At 42.4% G+C, this 23,143-nt stretch overlaps 1 long non-coding RNA gene across 1 annotated transcript in view; it reads left to right on the plus strand.

Moving 5' to 3' along the window:
- The first annotated feature begins 484 nt into the window (after positions 1 to 484).
- Positions 485 to 23,143, plus strand: part of LOC149976556 (uncharacterized) — a 36,212-nt gene continuing 13,553 nt past the window's right edge. The window contains exon 1 of the long non-coding RNA XR_016487140.1: positions 485 to 921. This is a non-coding gene — a long non-coding RNA (uncharacterized LOC149976556). The remainder of the gene's footprint in view (positions 922 to 23,143) is intronic.

The raw sequence follows: 23,143 nt of genomic DNA on the forward strand, positions 1-23,143 counted from the left end.
ATATATGTTTTGTTTGATAAAGTTCATATTTATATCAAAATATGAGTTTACATTGGCGTTACATTCACATTCACAGGTTAGCGTTACATTCACTAGTTCCAAAAACATCCAGTGATTTTGTATAGCCACATCATTCAACAGAAATACTCATTATAAATGTAGATGATAATACAAGTTATACATGTGGAATTATATATATACACCTCTCCTTATCCTTAAGGATAGCATTTCCACTTTTGGATAAATAGCGTGCACAATTTCAACTTCCTGCTACTCATGTCAGGAATATATTATATGCATATGATTAGTAGGTGTGGATAGAGAACACTCTGAAGTTTCTAAAACTGGTTCAATCATGTCTGTGACTATAACAGAACTTATGTAGCAGGCAAAACCCTGAGGAAAAACTATTCGGATTATTATTTTTTGCCTCTGACCGTTCCCTCACTTGTCTTTGCCAAGGGATATTTCATAGCGACCATTTTACAGTTCCTACGACTTCCACAGGATGTCACCAGTCTTTGGAATTGGGTTGAAGTTAATCATTGGTGCAACGAAGAAGAGGCACATCCTGGAACAATGTTACACTGTTGAGAGTTACGCAAGAGGGAAAAAGGGGCATGTTTTGTTTACTTGCTCTATTGAATACAGATTGCCCCGTCTACAATTTGATCGATTATTACCGTTTAAAAATACCTAAAGTTGTATTACAAAAGTAGTTTGAAATATTTTGGCAAAGTTTATAGGCAACTTTTGAAATGTTTTGTAGTGACGTTGTGTTTTGGCAAGCAATTTTTTTCCGGATCAAACCTGCTTTATAAATGGACATTTTGGGTATACGTGGACAGAATTAATAAAAAAAAGGACCAATTGTGATGTTTATGGGACATATTGGAGTGCCAACAAAGAAGCTCGTCAAAGGTAATGCATGTTTTATATTTTATTTCAGCGTTCTGCTACGTTAGTTATTTTGTTTACAACTGGTTCAGGTGGGTGCATGCTAGCTAATAGCTTCTCATGCTTTTGCCGAAAAGCATTTTTAAAATCTGACATGTTGGCTGGATTCACAACGAGTGTAGCTTTAATTGAGTATCCTGCATGTGTGATTTAATGAAAGTTTGAGTTTTATAGCATTTTATTTGAATTTGGCGCTCTGCATTTCCCGAGGATATTGGCCACTTGAGACGCTAGCGTCGCCCCTATCCATAAGAGGTTTTTAATGCAACCGCTGTCTGATTTAAAAAAAAACTTTACGGAATAAGCAAACCATGCAACAATCTGAGACGGCGCTCAGACAAATAGTCAAAATAGCCGCCATGTTGGCGTCAACATAAACAAGAAATTAAATGATAAATATTCCCTTACCTTTGATGATCTTCATCATAAAGCACTCCTAGGAATCCCAGGTCCACAATAAATGTTTGTTTTGTTTGATAATGTCCGTTGTTTATGTCCAAATACCTCCTTTTGTTACCGCGTTTGGTATACATATCCAAACGCTCATTCTGGTCAGCGTTACGTCGGACAAAAACTTCAAGAAGTCATATTACAGGTCGAAGAAACATTTCAAACTAAGTACAGAATCAATCATTAGGATGTTTTTAACATAAAGCTTCAATAAAGTTCCAACCGGAGTATTCCTTTGTGTCTTGATGAGCAATGGAACGCAAGTGACAAATGCGCATGATCAGAAAATGGCTGACTGCCAGACACCTGATACATTCTGCTCTCATTCAGTCCCACAACACAGTAGAAGTCTCATTCAAATTTCTATAGATGGTTGACATCCAGTGGAAGCCCTAGGAAGTGCAACATCATTAATATCTTAAGGGGATTTCAATGGGAACTGTGGTGAATACATACCAAGATCAGATTTCTCACTTCCTGTTTTGATTTCTCCTCAGGATTGTGCCTGCCATATGAGTTATGTTATACTCGCATACATCATTCAAACATTTTTAGAAAATTTAGAGTGTTTTCTATTCAATACTACTAATAATATGTATATAATTGCAACTGAGACTGAGGAGCAGGCCGTTTACTTTGGGCAATTTATTCATCTGAGCTACTCAATCCTAACCCCCAGCCATAAGAAGTTAAGTGTTGCAGTGATTCCACTCACTATAGAAGCTGACCTGTATAGTGTTGAGTAAGCCGCATACATAGACACATGGGCTTTACACAGAGTCAGGCCATTAGTAAAGATTGGAAAAACTAAGGGGCCTAAACAGCTGCCCTGGGGAATTCCTGACTCTACCTGGATTATGTTGGAGAGGCTTCCATTAAAGCACATCCTCTGTGTTCTGTTAGACATGCAACTCCTTATCCACAATATAGCAGGGGGTGTAAACCCATAACATACACATTTTTCCAGCAACGTACTATGATCGATAATGTCAAAAGCCACACTGAAGTCCAACAAAACAGCTCCCACAATTTTTTATTATCAATTTCTCACAGCTAACCATCAGTCATTTGTGTAAGTGCCGTGCATGTTGAGTGCACTTCCCTATAAGTGTGCTGAACGTCTTGTTCATTTATTTACTGTAAAATAGCATTGTATCTGGTCAAACACCATTTTTGTCCAGAGGCTTACCAACGATTGGTAACAGGCTGATTGGTAAGCTATTTAAGCCAATAAAAGGTGCTTTACTATTCTTGGGTAGCAGAATGACTTTTGCTTCCCTCCAGGCCTGAGGGTACACACTTTTGAAAGATTGAAGAGATGGCAAATAGGAGTGGCAATATCGTCCGCTATCATCCTCAGTCGTTTTCTTTCCAAGCTGTCAGACCCAGGTGGCTTGCCATTGTCGATAGGCAACAAAAACCTTCGTGTCAATCGAATTAACATAATAAAAACATCCCCATCAAATTCTGTATTTTTAAGGTAAAGGTATGAGCTGCTTCTCAATCCACAATATTCACCTATGTTAGCCTATCCTCATCTACGGTGGAAAGTGGCAGAGCTACAGAACTGTTTGTCAGACCAGGGGATATTCTGAAAATTGTTCTTCTCACAAAAACACGAACCCGATGGTGTTCTCTGTTTTGCTCTACGAGCCCCACAAGCACAACAGGCCACGTCTGAAGTCGGTACCGCCAATGTGCCAATTTCTGTCTGTAGCGTCCGAACCGTTTGGCTACAAACTAGTATGACCCCATTATGGAAAGGGGAGACTTTCGTGAACACAATGTAGTTCTCAACCCCCAGAAGAGTATTTTTGTAATCAAATCAAATCAAATCAAAAATCAAGCACTGCAGGTGTAGATGCACGGTGGCTAGGAAAAACTCCCTAGAAAGGCCAAAACCTAGGAAGAAACCTAGAGAGGAACCAGGCTATGTGGGGTGGCCAGTCCTCCTGGCTGTGCCGGGCAGAGATTATAACAGAACATGGCCAAGATGTTCAAATGTTCATAAATGACCAGCATGGTCAAATAATAATAATCACAGGCAGAACAGTTGAAACTGGAGCAGCAGCACGGCCAGGTGGACTGGGGACAGCAAGGAGTCATCATGCCAAGTAGTCCTGAGGCATGGTCCTAGGGCTCAGGTCCTCAGAGAGCGAGAAAGAAAGAGAGAAAGGGAGAATTAGAGAGAGTATACTTAAATTCACACAGGACACCGGATAGGACAGGAGAAGTACTCCAGATATAACAAACTGACCCTAGCCCCCCGACACATACACTACTGTAGCATAAATACTGGAGGCTGAGACAGGAGGGGTCAGGAGTCACTGTGGCCCCATCCAATGACACCCCTGGACAGGGCCAAACAGGAAGGATATAACCCCACCCACTTTGCCAAAGCACAGCCCCCACACAACTAGAGGGATATCTTCAACCACCAACTTACCATCCTGAGACAAGGTCGAGTATAGCCCACAAAGATCTCCACCACGGCACAACCCAAGGGGGCGCCAACCCAGACAGGAAGATCACATCAGTGACTCAACCCACTCAAGTGACGCACCCCTCCTAGGGACGGCATGAAAGAGCACCAGTAAGCCAGTGACTCAGCCCCTGTAATAGGGTTAGAGGCAGAGAATCCCAGTGGAAAGAGGGGAACCGGCCAGGCAGAGACAGCAAGGGCGGTTCGTTGCTCCAGAGCCTTTCTGTTCACCTTCACACTTTAAAAGTAGAAAGTTTGCAGCCATCCACTTCCTTATGTCTGAAACACAGGCTTCTAGTGAGGGCAATTTTGGGGCTTCAACATGTTTCATTGAAATGTACAGCTGTGTGTCATCCGCATAGCAGTGAAAGTTAACATTATGTTTTCGAATGACATCCCCAAGAGGTAAAATATATAGTGAAAACTATAGTGGCCCTAAAACGGAACCTTGAGGAACACCGAAATTTACAGTTGATTTGTCAGAGGACAAACCATTCACAGAGACAAATTGATATCTTTCCGACTGATAAGATCTAAACCAGGCCAGAACTTGTCCGTGTAGACCAATTTGGGTTTCCAATCTCTCTAAAAAAATGTGGTGATCGATGGTATCAAAAGCAGCACTAAGGTCTAGGAGCACAAGGACAGATGCAGAGCCTCGGTCTGATGCCATTAAAAGGTCATTTACCACCTTCACAAGTGCAGTCTCAGTGCTATGATGGGGTCTAAAACCAGACTGAAGCATTTCGTATACATTGTTTGTCTTCAGGAAGGCAGTGAGTTGCTGCGCAGCAGCCTTTTCTAAAAATTTTGAGAGGAATGGAAGATTCGATATAGGCCGATCGTTTTTTATATTTTCTGGGTCAAGGTTTGGCTTTTCCTTGTCTGTTTAAAAATCTTTTTTTACCACTTTTTCTCCCTGTCACGGCCGGTTACGACAGAGCCTGGGTGCAAACCCAGAGTCTCTGGTGGCACAGCTGGCGCTGCAGTACAGCGCCTTTAACCACTGCGCCACCCGGGAGGCCAAGGTTTGGCTTTTTCAAGAGAGGCTTTATTACTTCCACTTTTAGTGAGTGTTGTACACATCCGGTGGATAGGTGAGCCGTTTATTATGTTCAACATAGGAGGGCCAAGCACAGGAAGCAGCTTTTTCAGTAGTTTAGTTGGAATAGGGTCCAGTATGCAGCTTGAAGGTTTAGAGGCCATGATCTATGATAATCTATGATAGTTAGAAGCCGCTGCCACATTCGCTTTGTGTCCGACCCGCCAAATTGCTCCTCCACTTTACGTAGGCCGTATTTGTACTGTTTAACCCTACAATTGTCCCGGTGACCAAGCCGTGTTCATAAACAGCATCTCTCTCCTTCAGTTTTTCGACAAGGCTGACATCAATCCATGGGTTTTGATCTAGGTCTGTTTTGAAAGACACCATCGGTATCACATCATCTATGCATTTTTCTATGAATCCGGTGACTGAGTTGGCGTATTCATTGATGTATCTGACCCAGAACATATTTCAGTCCACGTTATTACAACAGTCTTAGATTCTGATTTGTCATACCATCATTGTGCAGACCTCACCACTGGAACATTCCTCTTGAGTCTTTGTTTGTAGGAGGGGAGGAGCAAAATGTAGTCATGGTCTAATTGGTTGAAAGGAGGACGGGAGAGGGCCTTATGCTAGTGTCGAAAAGGCGTGTAGCAGTGGTCAAGAGTGGAATTGTCAATCTGTTGATAGTAATTTGGGAGCAGAGTCTTCAAATTACTTTTGTTAAAATCCGCCGTGACAGTTCAGTCACACCAAATTGTGTTTGATTATTTTTGCTTCTATTTACACGAAGGAAGACAAGGTCATCACAAGCAGAAGAGTCCAAAACTTCCGGAGTCATTGGTTGTCTGGACCTGCTGGGCTGACAGGAGACGAGGACGCGCTGCTGCAGGAGGTGGCTGCCTGCCAGGTTTCCACCGCCGAATCTGAGAGCTTTCAGGTACGTCTGATAATCTCTTTTACTATGGCTGTAGGACTGGCGTTAGCAAATGGCTTTGCAGGTAGGTGATGCAGTGGGAGGTGTCATTAGCAAAGAGTTTGATTTAATGTCCAACCAAAGTCATCACACTCGATCATGCAGTCAATGGAAATAAACAAGCCCACAGAAAATAGCACATTCAATATTAAATATAGAATCATTTAAAAAAGCACATGCATGCAATATTAGATCAAATAAATATCAAAATACATTCCATTACAATTTTACTTTCTGTAACAAAACCTCAGACAGATCTTTACCTGGCTATATCACAGATCTTTACAGATCTTTATCTCCTCTGAAACCAAGCAGCACACAACAGGGAGATTCCCCCCATCTTTAACCAATTAACACTGGTCATAGGGCAAGAGGCTCGTCAAATCACAAGCTTCCACAGGCTCTCCATTCTCCCGCCAAAGTTGATCGTTTGGCCGGCAGCTGGCCACGTTATTAGAGACCACAGGTTACTGTTGCTCTGCACAACATCCTCCTCCGGCCTCAGCAGTGCAGAGGTCCAGGTGTTTACTTACCCAGCTAGGTTGGCTGGCTTGCTGATGGCTTTACCTCCAGACTGGCTCGCTCTCTGCCTTTCAAAACGGACATCTGCTCGTCCACCTTGGGCGTCCAGGTTCGGAGAGTGTGATAATCATCACCGGCCAGCTCCCAAATGTCTCCCCTTCTCAATCAAGTGAGAACACCCCCCCTCCCTTTCTGTGCTAATGAGGATTATAATGTGGTACAACAGAAGCAGTGTTAATGGGCCTCTTTTGGCATTAAGCATCCAAATATGTGTTTGAGCGGTAGCCAAGTACCAGCAACGGTGTTGAGACGCTGTTGTGTTTGTACTTCAATGCTCTTCAGCATTTCGGTGTTAACCACAGTGATTGCTGGATGATTGCATGCGTGTGTTGTTTTGATTGGGCGAATCGACAAGCTTAATTATTTTGTAGCTCCACTAACCATCCAAACGCCCCAAAACACTTGAGAATGACCTTTCATGCCAAGAAGAACTACAGTATGAGTGTAAGAACGACGCCAAAAGGCAAAGGAGGAAAGTTGGGCATTTGGAGTCAAAATGGCTGTGTTTAGATTCTGTTTCAGATCTTTTGCCACTAATTGCTATTTTGGCCGATCAGAACAGATATTTTGCCAATAATTGGGCAAAATATCAGAATTGGGCTGCTGTGTAAGCCAATGAGTCACCTTTAAATTAGCAGGGGGCAAGCCTGGGTGCTCATGGGTAATATAGACACAAACAGATGGTGTATAATAACACAAGTGAGTCACAAGCATCCAATATGCCCACCCTGCCTCATATACTCTATATGGGAATATCTCTTATATTGGCTGTTGCGGTGAATGCTCAAATGCTACATTTCTTATTTGATTTAGGACTTATTTATTTGAACTAGGAAAGTCAATTAAGAACAAATTAGTTTCAATAACGGCATACCCTGGCCAAACCCGGACGACGCTGGGCCAATTGTGCACCGCCCTATGGGACTCCCAATCACGGCCGGTTGTGATACAGCCTGGATTCGAACCAGGGTGTCTGTAGTAACGCCTCAAACACTGAGATGCAGTGCCTTAGACCGCTGAGCATCTCGGCGGCCCAATGACACAGTCTGGAATTGGAGTACACTTTTGTCTTTTGAAGGAGCTCAGCTGAACACATTTCCTATTTCTCCCACTCACCCTGATCATCCCGTTGTGCACAGTACAGTATGTTGTTTATGTGTAGCTTTCCAATTGGCAATCCTATAACTGCAAACAGTAATTATATACGGATGCTTGCTTCGGTGTAAATCTTTTCAACATTCCATATGTTGCTGATTTGCAGAAGACACTGCAATTGAATTTTGTCTTACCCTGTAATCTAATCCTTAAGCAATTTGTCAAGAAATGTACATTTTCCTGAGTAGCTCAGCCAACAAATAAATGTTTTTCCATGGGCCTCTGTGAAAGATAAATCATTATTACTAGCAGCATAAACAGTGAATCACTGAGTGTCCACCATTTCTTTCAACAAGCCTGTGAGTCACCGGGGAGATTTAACGACATGTAAATAAACAGATTTCAGCCCTTCTGTACCATTGTCTGGAACCACCAAAGTGTCCCCTGTCAGATTTGTCAATGGAGACCGTGCCATCTGTGTGACAGTGTCAGGAGGAGGACAGATGTCTGTTCCAGTTCTGGAATGTTGCTGTTCCAAAGTCTGACAATCCTGGACATGACGGCTAGGGAGGGTTCTATCTAGAATGTCAGCCTTTGCCCGAATTATGTGCTTTCCTGTCCTATCAGACTCTCTGGCCCTGTCTGTTTCTGTAATGATGTGTCTGTTCAGGTTAGAGCCAGATGTTCAAGATATGCTGCTTGGGACTCTGTCTCTCTCACGGCACCATAGTTACAGGTCTCATAACAATGCATGTACTCTTATCCATTCAATATTAGCCTACACTGTTGTCATGACGTTGGCCTGGGGGGTAGGTTTATGACAGTCATAAATACCTCTTCCCCCCTTTTTCCTCTCTCTACCCTACTGAGGTTACATTTGCAAAATCCTTGGTTAACATAGAGATTCGGGGAACATCAGAAGGTGGGGGGAAATGAACTATATTCTGGCAATCCGATCAATTGAACATATGCGGTGGTACTTAATGAATATGATGCCAGTTTGGTTGTCATCTGATACCTTCTCATCAATGATAAGATGACATAAACTCTACAGTGGAAAGTCTACACATTAGAGTTATCGGATTCACATGGAATTGTTGTTCAATTTAAATGTTTGAATATGAAATTATTTGTGATGGGATGAAATGTGAATTTAGCTTCTAAAATGTGAGATTTGGGTCTTCATAAGATATGGCTCTGCTCAATCAGTGGCCCGCCCCTGTGAAGGAAAATGGGCTATAAAACTTTTCAAACACGCCCTCTTCTCCCTTCCTATATAAGCTCTTGACGACAATATAACTTCCTGTTCCGAAGATGTGAGGACGACGGTCCTATGTCAGAATGGTTCAGATAATAACTACAGAAATAAGCCAACATCAACTTGAGCTTTGGTTGCGAATGGTATGAACTTTGAACTCTTATTCAATACAGAAGTGATACCTCCTAGCCGTTGAGTTAGCAACAACAGATGCAACGAGGGTTAGGAAGGAACAGACAGAATATCCCGTCTCTCTCCCAATGACGTTACTACAATGTATCCAATTGACAACCAGAGACATTCTTCAAAGGACTCGGTTTGGCAACACAGCCTTCCATCTACCACCAACCTACCGAAGCGCAGCTCAGAGTAAATATTTATTGCATTTTCCTTTTCCAAATGGGCGGTAATTTAGAATGCATCAGATACTGTATTTACGATAGCACAGCTTCTCCCTGTGTCCCTCAGTCTTCCTGCTCTTTCACTCAAACCCAGCCTTTTTCCGTTGTGTAACAAGCTGTCATATCTGTTCCGCCCGCTAGGGACGTTTTCCTTTATGACGTAATTTGTAATCAAGTTATGATTTTAATTATGTGTATGTGTAATTCTGTGTGATTAGTTAGGTATTTAGTAAATAAATAATTAAACCCAATTTTGTATTGCTGATTCAAATTGTCAGCCAGGGTTCGTGCAGATAACTAAGAATTTACAACTTTCAGATGAGACTGAATTAAGAGGACGATTAATATTAATATTTTCCCCAGTGTATTTATCCCTGTGTTTCCTGTCTTTCTGTGCCAGTTCGTCTTGTATGTTTCCAAGTTAACCAGCGCTTTTCCCGTTTTCCTGATTTTTGCATTCTCCTTTTTCTAGTCCTCCCGGTTTTGACCCTTGCCTGTTTTTGGACTTTGTACTCGTCTGCCTGATCATTCTGCCTGCCTTGACCATGAGCCTGTCTGCCACTCTGTACCTCCTGGACTCTGATCTGGTTTTGACCTTTTTGCCTGTCCACGACCATTCTCTTGCATACCCCATTGGATTAATAAACATTGTAACACTCCAACCATCTGCCTCCTGTGTCTGCATTTGGGTTGCCTTGTGCCTTGATAGATATATACACTACCATTCAAAACTTTGTGGTCACTTAGAAATTTCCTTGTTTTTGAAAGAAAAGCACTTTTTTGTCCATTGAAATTCAATTTTTTTTATCAGAAATACAGCGTAGACATCGTTAATGTTGTAAATGACTATTGTAGCTCGAAACTGCAGATTTATTTTAATGGAATATCTAACTCAGCAAAAAAACAAACATCCTCACTGTCAACTGCGTTTATTTTCAGCAAACTTAACAAGTGTAAATATTTGTATGATCATAACAAGATTCAACAACTGAGACATAAACTGACATGTGACTAACAGAAATGGAATAATGTGTCCCTGTACAATAAGGGGGTCCAAATCATAAGTAACAGTCAGTATCTGGTGTGGCCACCAGCTGTAGTAAGTACTGCAGTGCATCTCCTCCTCATGGACTGCACCTGATTTGCCAGTTCTTGCTGTGAGATGTTACCCCACCCTTTCACCAAGGCACCTGCAAGTTCCCAGACATATCTGGGGGGAATGGCCCTAGCCCTCACCCTCCAATCCAACAGGTCCCAGACATGCTCAATGGGATTGAGATCTGGTCTCTTTGCTGGTCTTGGCAGAACACTGACATTCCTGATCCAGGAAATCATGCACAGAACGAGCAGTATGGCTGGTGGTAATGTCATGCTGGAGGGTCATGTCAGGATGAGCCTGCAGGAAGGGTACCACACGAGGGAAGAGGATGTCTTCCCTGTAACGCACAGCGTTGAGATTGCCTGCAATGACAACAAGCTCAGTCCCATCACACATATGACATACCGCCAGACCATGACGGACCTTCCACATCCAAATCGATCCCGTTCCAGAGTACAGGTCTCGGTGTCACGCTCATTCCTTCGACGATAAACGCGAATCCCTGGTGACACAAAACGGCGACTCATCAGTGAAGAGCACTTTTTGCCAGTCCTGTCTGGCCCAGCGAGGGTGGGTTTGTACCCATAGGCGACGTTATTGCCAATGATGTCTGGTGAGGACCTTAAAACAGCCCTACAAGCGCTCAGTCCAGCCTCTCTCAGCCTATTGCGGACAGTCTGAACACTGATGGAGGGATTGTGAGTTCCTGGTGTAACTCGGAAAGTTGTTGTTGCCATCCTGTACCTATTCTGCAGGTGTGATGTTCGGATGTTCGGATCATGTGCAGGTGTTGTTACACGTGGTCTGCCACTGCGAGGATGATCAGCTGTCTGTCCTGTCTCTCTGTCGCGCTGTCTTAGGCGTCTCACAGTAGACATTGCAATTTATTGCCCTGGCCACATCTGCAGTCCTTATGCCTCCTTGAAGCATGCCTAAGGCACGTTCATGCAGATGAGCAGGGACACTAGGCATCTTTCTTTCGGTATTTGTCAGAGTCAGTAGAAAGGCCTCTTTAGTGTCCTAAGTTTTCATAACTGTGACCTTAATTGCCTACCAATCTGTAAGCTGTTAGTGTCTTAACGACCGTAAACAGGTGTTTATGGTTTATTGAACAAGCATGGAAAACACTGTTTACACCCTTCACAATGAAGATCTGTGAAGTTATTTGGATTTTTACGAATTATTTTTTAAAGACAGGGTCCTGAAAAAGGGTAATTTATTTTTTGGCTGAGTTTACATAAGTGTACATAGGCCCCTTATCAGCAACAATCACTCCTGTCTTCCAATGGGATGTTGTTTTAGCTAATCCAAGTTTTTAATTTTAAAAGGCTAAAATTAAGCTAACTAAAGCTAACTAAAAAGCAGCATTCCCCAAGAGAGGGTGGCTTTCACTTCAACAGTAATAAATTCATTAACTTCTTTGAGGAAAAGATCATGATTATTAGAAAGCAAATTACGGACTCTTTAAATCTGAGTATTCCTTCAAAGCTCAGTTGTCCTAAGTCTGCACAACTCTGCCAGGACCTAGGATCAAGAGAGACACTCAAGTGTTTTAGTACTATATCTCTTGACACAATGATGAGAATAGTCATGGCCTCTAAACCTTCAAGCTGCATACCGGACCCTATTCCAACTAAACTACTGAAAGAGCTGCTTCCTGTGCTTGGCCCTCCTATGTTGAACATAATAAACGGCTCTCTATCCACCGGATGTGTACCAAACGCACTAAAAGTGGCAGTAATAAAGTCTCTCTTGAAAAAGCCAAACCTTGACCCAGAAAATAAAAATAACTAATCGGCCTATATCGAATCTTCCATTCCTCTCAACATTTTTAAAATAGGCTGTTGCGCAGACAAAAAAATTATACGAAATGCTTCAGTCTGGTTTTAGACCCCATCATAGCACTGAGACTGCACTTGTGAAGGTGGTAAATTACTTTTTAATGGCATCAGACCGAGGCTCTGCATCTGTCCTTCTGCTCCTAGACCTTAGTGCTGCTTTTGATACCATTGATCACCACATTCTTTTGGAGAGATTGGAAACCCAAATTGGTCTACACAGACAAGTTCTGGCCTGGTTTGATCTTATCTGTCGGAAAGATATCAGTTTGTCTCTGTGAATGGTTTGTCCTCTGACAAATCAACTGTAAATTTCGGTGTTCCTCAAGGTTCCGTTTTAGGACCACTATAGTTTTCACTATATATTTTACCTCTTGGGGATGTCATTCGAAAACATAATGTTAACTTTCACTGCTATGCGGATGACACAGCTGTACATTTCAATGAAACATGGTGAAGCCCCAAAATTGCCCTCGCTAGAAAACTGTGTTTCAGACATAAGGAAGTGGATGGCTGCAAACTTTCTACTTTTAAACTTGGACAAAACAGAGATGCTTGCTCTAGGTCCCAAGAAACAAAGAGATCTTCTGTTGAATCTGACAATTAATCTTAATGGTTGTGCAGTCGTCTCAAATAAAACTGTGAAGGACCTCGACGTTACTCTGGACCCTGATCTCTCTTTTGACGAACATATCAAGACTGTTTCAAGGACAGCTCTTTTCCATCTACGTAACATTGCAAAAATCAGAAACTTTCTGTCCAAAAATGATGCAGAAAAATGAATCCATGCTTTTGTTACTTCTAGGTTAGACTACTGCAATGCTCTACTTTCTGGCTACCCGGATAAAGCACTAAATAAACTTCAGTTAGTGCTAAATACGGCTGCTAGAATCCTGACTAGAACCAAAAAAAAGTATCATATTACTCCAGTGCTAGCCTCCCTACACTGGCTTCCTGTCAAGGTCAAGGGCTGATTTCAAGGTTTTACTGCTAACCTAAAAAGCATTACATGGGCTTGCTCCTACATATCTCTCTGATTTGGTCCTGCCGTACATACCTACACGTACGCTACGGTCACAAGCCGCAGGCCTCCTAATTGTCCCAAGAATTTCTAAGCAAACAGCTGGAGGCAGGGCTTTCTCCTATAGAGCTCCATTTTTATGGAATGGTCTGCCTACCCATGTGAGAGACGCAAACTCGGTCTCAACCTTTAAGTCTTTACTGAAGGCTCATCTCTTCAGTGGGTCATATGATTGAGTGTAGTCTTGCCCAGGAGTGTGAAGGTGAACAGAAAGGCTCTGGAGCACCGAACCGCCCTTGCTGTCTCTGCCTGGCCGGTTCCCCTCTTTCCACTGGGATTCTCTGCCTCTAACCCTATTACAGGGGCTGAGTCACTGGCTTACTGGTGCTATTTGATGGCGTCCCTAGGAGGGGTGCGTCATTTGAGTGGGTTGAGTCATTGATGTGATCTTCCTGTCTGGGTTGGCGCCCCCCCTTGGGTTGTGCCATGGCGGAGATCTTTGTGGGCTATACTCTGCCTTGTCTCAGGATGGTAAGTTAGTGGTTGAAGATATCACTCTAGTGGTGTGGGGGCTGTGCTTTGGCAAAGTGGGTGGGGTTATATCCTTCCTGTTTGGCCTTGTCCGGGGGTGTCATCGGATGGGGCCACAGTGTCTCCTGACCCCTCCTGTCTCAGCCTCCAGTATTTATGCTGCAGTAGTTTATGTGTCGGGGGGCTAGGGTCAGTTTGTTATATCTGGAGTACTTCTCCTGTCCTATCCGGTGTCCTGTGTGAATTTAAGTATACTCTCTCTAATTCTCCCTTTCTCTCTTTCTTTCTCTCTCTCTGAGGACCTGAGCCCTAGGACCATGCCTCAGGACTACTTGGCATGATGACTCCTTGCTGTCCCCAGTCCACCTGGCCGTGATGCTGCTCCAGTTTTAACTGTTCTGCCTGTGATTATTATTATTTGACCATGCTGGTCATTTATGAACATGTTCTGTTATAATCTCCGCCCGGCACAGCCAGGAGGACTGGTCACGCCACATAGCCTGGTTCCTCTCTAGGTTTCTTCCTAGGTTTTGGCCTTTCTAGGGAGTTTTTCCTAGCCACCGTGCTTCTACACCTGCATTGCTTGCTGTTTGGGGTTTTAGGCTGGGTTTCTGTACAGCACTTTGAGATATCAGCTGATGTACCAAGGGCTATATAAATACATTTGATTTGATTAATTGATCATTAGATAACCCTTTTGCTAATTATGTTAGCACAGCTGAAAACTGTTGTACTGAGTAAAGAAGCAATAAAACTGGCCGTCATTAGACTAGTTGAGTATCTGGAGCATCAGCATTTGTGGGTTCGATTACAGGCTCAAAATGGCCAGAAACAAATAACTTCTTCTGAAACTCGTCAGTCTGTTCTTGTTCTGAGAAATGACGGCTATTCCATGCGAGAAACTGTCAAGAAACTGAAGATCTCGTACAACGCTGTGTACTACTCCCTTCACAGAACAGTGCAAACTTGCTCTAACCAGAATAGAAAGAGGAGTGGGAGGCCCCGGTGCACAACTGAGAAAGACGACAAGTATATTAGAATGTCTAGTTTGAGAAACAGGCGCCGCACAAGTCCTCAACTGGCAGCTTCATGAAATAATACCCGCAAAACACGAGTCTCAATGTCAACATTGAATAGGCGACTCCGGGATGCTGGTCTTCTAGGCAGAGTTCCTCTGTCTAGTGTCTGTGTTCTTTTGCCCATCTTAATCTTTTCTTTCTTTGTTGGCCAGTTTGAGATATGTCTTTTTCTTTGCAACTCTGCCTAGAAGGCCAGCATCCTGGAGTCACTTCTTCAATAATGGCGTTTAGACTGTTGTTTTGCGGGTACTATTTAATGAAGCTATCATTTGAAATATATTTTATATTTGAGATTCTTCAAAGTAGCCACCCTTTACCTTGATGACAGCTTTGCACTCTCTTGGCATTCTCTCAACCAGCCATGGTTGCTGAAATTTTCCGCATATCTTACGTAATGATGGACTGTCGTTTCTCTTTGCTTACTAGAGCTGTTCTTGCCATAATATGGACTTGGCCTTTTACCAAAAGGGCTATCTTCTGGATACAATGCCTACCTTGTCACAACACAACTGATTAGCTCAAGCGCATTAAGAAGGAAAGAAATTCCACAAATTTAACTTTTAACAAGGCACACTTGTTAATTGAAATGCATTCCAGGTGACTACCTAATGAAGCTGGTTGAGAGAATACCAAAAGTGTGCAAATACTTATGTCATGCAATAAAATGCAAGTTAATTACTTAAAATCATACAATGTGATTTTCTGGATTTTTGTTTTAGATTCCGTCTCTCACAGTTGAAGTGTACCTAAGATAAAAATTACAGACCTCTACAAGCTTTGTAAGTAGGAAAACCTGCAAAATCGGCAGTGTATCAAATACTTGTTCTCCCCACTGTAGCTATGCAGTGACACTCCTCATCCAACCTGACAGAACTTTAGAGGATCTGCAGAGATGAATAGGAGAAACTCCCCAAATACAGGTGTGCAATCTTGTAGCGTTATACCAAGGAAGACTCATGGATGTAATCGCTGCAAAATGTGTTCAACAAAGCACTGAGTCTGAATACTTACGTAAATGTGATAATTTATTTTTTGCATTTTAATACATTTGCAAAAATGTATTGAAACCTGTTTTTGCTCTGTTAATTTGGGGTTTTGTCATTGCGCATGGTGATCTTAGGCTTGTGTGCGGCTGCTCGGCCATAGAAACCCATTTCATGAAGCTCCCGACAAGCAGTTATTTTGCTGACATTGCTTCCAGAGGCAGTTTGCAACTCGGTAGTGAGTGTTGAAACTGAGGACAGATAATTTTTACACACTTCAGCACTCGGTGGTCCCGTTCTGAGCTTGTGTGGCCTACCACTTTGCGGCTGAGCTGTTGTTGCTCCTAGACGTTTCAACTTCACAATAACAGCATTTACCATGGACCGGAGCAGCTCTAGCTGGGCAGAAACTCTACGAACTGACTTGTTGAAAAGGTGACATCCTTTGACTGTGCCATGTTGAAAGTTACCGACTTCCATTTGTCTATGGAGATTGCATGGCTGTGTGCTTGATTTTATACACCTGTCAGCAAAGGTGAGGGTGAAATAGCTGAATCCACTAATTTAGTAAGGTAAACACAAAAGTGTCAGAATCACATTTTGCAGCAGTTTACAGCTGTGCGTAATGAACACGAGGGGAGACAGAGAGCTTGTTTCAAGCTCAGGGCACAGCAGGTGTTTATTGCAAAGTACCACAGGAGGAGAAAGGTACCTGGGTCCATGGGCAGGCAGAAGGTCATACACAGGGGGTCCAAAAAGGCAACAGTACAGGCAGGGAAAAGGCTAGTAACGTCATCTGGGAGATCAGGCAATAGGTTGATTACATAAAATCCGAATAGGCTGAGGTACAGGCAGGGAATCGTTAGTGAGGCAGGCAAAAACTATCATACACGGGAGTATTAAATTACGGGGAAACCAGAGCTTCGAAATAGAAGTGTGTCACAAAACAAACAATACCTCACAATGAAGGGGTGCAAAGAACTGAACTAAAAAGTATGCGATAATGACATACAGGTGTGTGAACAAGTGATCAGAATTCAGGTGATTGGGATCTGCAGAGTAAGCTGCGTTCAGGGGATCTATGTGTTTGAGAGTGTGAACTGGAAAGTGGGCTGCGTTCAAGGGATCTATGTGTTTGAGAGTGTAAGTTGGAAGCAGACGTTACACTGTGAGGCTTTCTGGGTAAGTCTCCAAGAGCTTTGCACACCTGGGTTGTACAAAACAGTACTTGCCCATTATTCTTTTTGAAATTATTTCAATCAAATTTAAGTCAAAACTGTAACTCGGCCACTCAGGAACATTGACAGTATTTTTGGTAATCAACTGTAGTGTATATTTGGCCTTGTGTTTTATTGTCCTGATGAAAGGTTAATTCATCTCCCAGTGTCTGGTGGAAAGCAGACTGAACCCAGTTTTCCTCTAGGATATTCCCTGTGCTTTGCTCCATTCCATGCATTTTTTTTATCCTGAAAAACTCCCTGTTCTTTAATGATTTCAAGCATATCTATAACAGGATGCAGCCACCACTATGCTTGGCAAATATGGGGAGGGGTACTCTTTAGTGTATTGGATTTGCCCCAAACATAACATTTTCTATTCGGGATAAATAGTTATTTGCTTTGCCACATTTCTTGCAGTAATACTTTTAGTGCCTTGTTGCAAACAGAATGCATGTTTTTGTATTTTGTACAGGCTTCATCCTTTTCACTCTGTCAATTAGGTTAGTATTGTGGAGTAACTACAATGTTGTTGATTCATCCTCGGCTTTCTCCTATCACAGCCATTCAACTCTGTAACTGTTTCAGTCACCATTGGCCTCATGGTGAAATCCTTTGTAGTAATCAATCTTTGTAGTGATTGGGTGTATTGATACACCATCCAAAGTCTAATTAATAACTTCACCATGCTCAAAGGGATATTCAATGTCTGTTTTTTATGACATTTTTACCAATCTCCAATTTGTGCCCTTCTTTGTGAGGTATTGGAAAACCTAATGTGTGGTCTTTGTGGTTCAATCTGTGTTAGAAATGTACTGCTCGACTGAGGGACCTTACAATCATATGTACATGACCGGTCAAAAGTTTTAGAACACCAACTCATTCAAGGGTTTTTCTTTATTTGTACTATTTTCTACATTAGAACTATGAAATAACACATATGGAATCATGTAGTAACCAAAAAAGTGTTAAACAAATCAAAATATATTTTAGATTTGACATTCCTCAAATGGCCACCCTGTCACGTTCGCTGGAATAATTATCAGCGTGATCTGGGTTCCACATCTTTTTTATTTTAAGTAAGTGAACCACACAATAAAACAATAAATAATAAACGTGATGACAACGGAGTGCTAACATGCACATAAACAATATCCCACAAACACAGGTGGGAAAATCAGCTACCTAAATATGACCCCCAATTAGAGACAACAATACCAGCTGCCTCTAATTGGGAATCATACAAATCACCAACATAGAAAATAAACTAGAACAACACATAGAAATAAATAAACTAGATCACCCCCAGCCACGCCCTGACCTATTTCACCATAGAGAAACAATGGCTCTCTATGGTCAGTGCGTGGCAGTGCGTGGCACACCCTGCCTTGATGACAGCTTTGCACACTCTTGGCATTCTCCCAACCAGGTTTTTTGAAAGAGTTCCCACATATGCTGTGCACTTGTTTACTGCTTTTCCTTCCGTCCGACTCATCCCAAACCATCTCAATTTGGTTAAGGTCGGGGGTTTGTGGAGGCCAGTCAATAGGTAGCTAGCTAGGTTGCTTGAATGCTAGCTAGCTGAGTAAAATGAGGAGGTGGCTGGCTGGCTAACTAACTAGCTATTTCATTGCAATGTGGGCCCTGAAAGAAAACTCTAGACATCTGGTTTATGGATTATTGTCATGAATAAATCAAAGGCCAAAACTTCAGTTCTGACCAACCATATCTAGAAAGACTGGAAAAATGTTTGATGCCTTGGGCCAGAGCGGGGATCAGATCGAGAAGGCATTCAGAAGCTTCCTCCTGGGCTGTGCGGACGCAATGTATGTTTAATTTGACAACTCACAGGAGGCCTAAACACCTTCCATCTTGTCTTTGAGTGTTCGTAAATGTTGCTGTTCACTGTCTTTCCCTCTTCTCCATTTTACTTCTGTCTACCTCATCTCTCTGTGCATAGTCACACTAATCAGAGATTAGTGACTACACCAATCACTTATTCTTTTCAATTGGGTAAACTACTATTCACCAATCAGTATTCGAAGCAGAAGTGCTTCACAGACCCCATCAGTCGTTCTTTCATCATGCAGAGGAGTTTGCCCTGGGCAGGGGGAGGACGGACACCTCCTCCTCACTCCTGACTGGTGATGTCATGTCCCTGCTCTGTGCTTCAAAGAGAAATAATTTTATGTAGCCTGTCAGGAGACCTGTGTGGCTTGACCTTCCTGTTGTGTGGGTTTGGGAAGCACAAGGGAAATGAATAACGGGTGATTAGGCGACTGACAGGCAGGATAACTGTGTCTCCATGGCAATGAGGTAGAAGTACAGCTGACGGAGACAGACAGACGGGTCTTAATACAGTGGCAGTACCACTCAGTAACCAGCGATCCATAGGAGGCCTCAAAGTCACAGGAGAGCAGCTCAACTGCAGATTGAGCCTCTTAAACTGGTCCCGTCAGGAAAGAACACGCTCAGAAGGTCTTTGAATGAGACTGTATGTTACATTATACAATGGGTGGGTTTAATGCTGGTTGGTTAAAACCGCATTCCAGCCCGTATCTATTCCACAAGTTACCACTGGCTAAATCTAGGACGTTAAAATGCCTATTTACTCTGTTCCATCTGACTGTGCAATCCACTGTCTCATCAGCCCAGCTAGGCAATTTATGAACTTGATCTCAACTATAAAAAGCATTTAGACATTCTCACATTTATTTTAGACTAATATTTAGTTTAACAGCGGAGATTTGTATAAACCTTGCTGTCTGTCTTTCCGACATTTGCAACATTGTTTCAATATTCCAATTCCATCTCCAGCTTTTCCACAGTAATGAATGTGTCCGGAGTCGGGATGAGACAGACAGCGTTTCTCAGCCAGTCGTAATCATGAATCAGCTGGTATCATTTTTTGGATATATACTAAGAAATGTAAATTGAAAAAAGGTTAATTGGGATAGGCGGGACGCAAATATCTCAACTGGCCAATTGCCAGGGAAAACGGGGAAATTGCCAATTGCCAGGGAAAATTACAAACTACTTTTGTAATACAACTTTAAGTATTTTTAAACGTTAATAATCGATCAAATTGTAGACGGGTCTATCTGTGTTCAATACAGGAATGAAAACAAACCAGCGATACTTTTCACGTCTTGCGCAACTCTCAACAGTTCCTAGTTGGCCTACTTCTTCATTGCACAAAGGAATAACCTCAATCAAATTCCAAAGACTGGTGACATCCAGGGGAAGCGGTAGGAACTGAAAACAGCTTCCTAAGAAAGGGAACAGAGAGAGGCAAACAATTATAATAATTCTGAACAGTTAGTCCTCGGGGTTTTGACTGCTACATAAGTTCTGTTATACTCACAGACATGAATCAAACAGTTTTAGAAACTTCAGAGTGTTTCTATCCAAATATATGAATAATATGCATATCTTATATTCTTGGTATGAGTAGCAGCACGCTGTTTATCCAAAAGGGAAAATTCTGCCCCCTAGCCCCGAGAAATGAAGTGCAGCTAGTTTGCAGTCTTTCCTGCTTCAGTTTGAAGTGATTGTGTTAGCTGTGTTGTTGGCTAGCTTCTCTGAACAGGGTCCTGACAAGAGAGCACATTTTCTATACCAAGCAAAATCCATTGTTATGGATGTGTCCAAATAAATGTCACTAGAATCCAGCTTATGCAAATTCAGCTGTTGTTGTAATTCTGGCTGCACTGTTTGATGTGACAGTAAGTTAGCCGTAGTTGGCTAGCTAGCAAGCAAGCAAGGGATGAGTATGGCAATGGAACATTTAGAACGAAAGACTGGGTCGCGTCAATAGATATAGTACAAAAGGACTGACCAATTGGCAACCGAACCAATAGAACGAATGACCAGCAGGCTTGGGTACCCTAGATTTGTGTCGGGACTATATCTTGTGGAATGATGAAATAGTATGAATAAATTCATCCAAATAACGTTTTTAATGAAAATATGTCAATCATTATTTGAATATGTCGCTAACCCATTGTATAAAAGTGATAATGCCCTCAAAGCCAGTGTTTGGAGGATATAGTGGCACAGTTTGCAGGCCCTCGACTTTGACACAGGCATAATAACACCCGTGCCAATACAGCCTCCAAACATCGGCTTCTCTTGCATTATCACTTAAGTAGATACACATATTAAACTTTGCCTGCATGTGACTTTCTTGTGATGGGATGTACAACAAGCCTTTACAACTGCCCTTTCAGTGCATGAGCATACTGTATCTATCAAATTGCTGCAATATCAATTCATTGTGCATCAGCACTAGGTTGTTTTAGAGCCTGTACACTCAGAAGTCAACGCTTAGTGGCAGTGGCAGATGGGTGCAGTCCAGCCCTCCAGTCCCCACCATGGTCACTGATTGGATAGGAGCTCTGTAGAGCCAACTCTGGGTTAGTGAGATTCAAGTTCAACTCTAACTCGAACTCTGAGCCTTGAGGCACACAAACAGCTATTTTCCCCACGGTACTGTGTGCTGTTGCCAGGCAACCCCTGTGGCCTGCAAAGGGAAGCAAAGTGAAGATTTAAGACTTTAGAGATATCTAAATGAAGGCGCCACGATGTTTCAGAGTCTTCTATACCCCCACATTACCTTTTTCTGAAGATGTCAAAGATCTATGAGTGCTGGAGCAAAAAGCTGGTTCTGTAAGGATTTGTAAATGCAATCAATGACTTGAGTAGTGCTAAAAGATAACATTTAGCACTACTCAATTGTAGCAGTACTCAAGACAGAATGAATGGGCATTATGGGACGAATCCTAAATTGAGATCTGCCTGCATAACTCCATGTAAATCAGCTTGTGATTTCACGCAAATCTCCCCTTGACATGAATGCAATGTTTGTGCATCTCAAGTTTGGTTGACATAACCAGCTGATCACAGGAGACTTTCCCCTGTCATTTGGCAAGGCTTTCCCTCTCTGTGTGATGCTAGCGTAACTCTACCTTTCTTTAGCTGTGTTGCTAATCCCCAGATTTTCTGCCCAACTCTGCTCAGCTTCTCTTTAGCCTCCCTCAGAGGGGAGCAACATCAGATGTTATAACCGATAACTCATGACTGAGTTGCCATGGAAACCACCAAGGGGGACCTGAACACCAGGCTCAGCTCAGCCTATTGAGCCAGTGAGCTAATTACAAAGTCAATGACATTTGGTAACGTTGCAAGTGGGGAAGCTTGGCTGTGAGACAGGACTTCAGGGATGATGCTGCAGTTTGGGCCAACCAACACAAGGGGGGAATAGAGTGTTGTGATGTGTGCGTTGGGAGTGGGTGTAGTACTTTTCAAATTCACTACACCACAATTTCACAAGTTGCTAACATAGCAAGCAACCATGCCATTATAGAAATGCTGTACATGTCTGAATTACTTTTTTTGAGGTTGTACAGAATTATTCATGATCATTTTAACCTTGTTTTTATTGAACAATTACCTTCAGTAGAAGCAAGCGGAAATGGTCATTTTCAAAGTGGAGCACAAGGGACAGAGATGTGCATCCGGAAGAGACGGAAGTAGCACTGCAAAAGCAAACAGGAGGAGACATTGTGTCACGTTCAGCCCTTTGCCCAAAGACTCGTTCTTTTTTAATTTGTCTCTTCAAACCCAAGAGCCTGTACCATTAATTTAGATCAACCTTAGAGCATGTCAACAATGTGGCTGAATAGAACATACGTGATTATTCTCCAGTCATGAAACATTGATTACAACAATAACCTTCCTATCTATTAACGAGTTCCTTAACGCGACATACATCATCAGTCTTTTGAGGGTTGCCTGGTAGACTATTTCATATTTTTCCTTTGTGATATTATTCAATAGATAAAGCCCCTACCAGCCCCTGTAAAAAAAAATTAAAAAGAAGCTTTGCAACAACATTGTCAAATTGAGGGAGTGCAGACAGACAGTAAGTCAATGTACTTTATGAGATCAGCAGTTACATAACAAAGACTTTGTTTGGCATTGGGAGAGGTTTTTTAATTAGTTCTCTTCTAAGCGATCAGCTATCCGTTTTAATAGTTTTGAAGCCCCCGTCACGGAATCTACAACTGCAGTAAAACTAGATGAAGCGCAACACAGAAATCAATATCAATTCAGTGTGCATACTAA

Source organism: Oncorhynchus mykiss, chromosome 16 (genome assembly GCF_057628025.1).
Source record: "Oncorhynchus mykiss isolate SJ-2025 chromosome 16, ASM5762802v1, whole genome shotgun sequence".
In the NCBI taxonomy this organism is placed as follows: domain Eukaryota; kingdom Metazoa; phylum Chordata; class Actinopteri; order Salmoniformes; family Salmonidae; genus Oncorhynchus; species Oncorhynchus mykiss.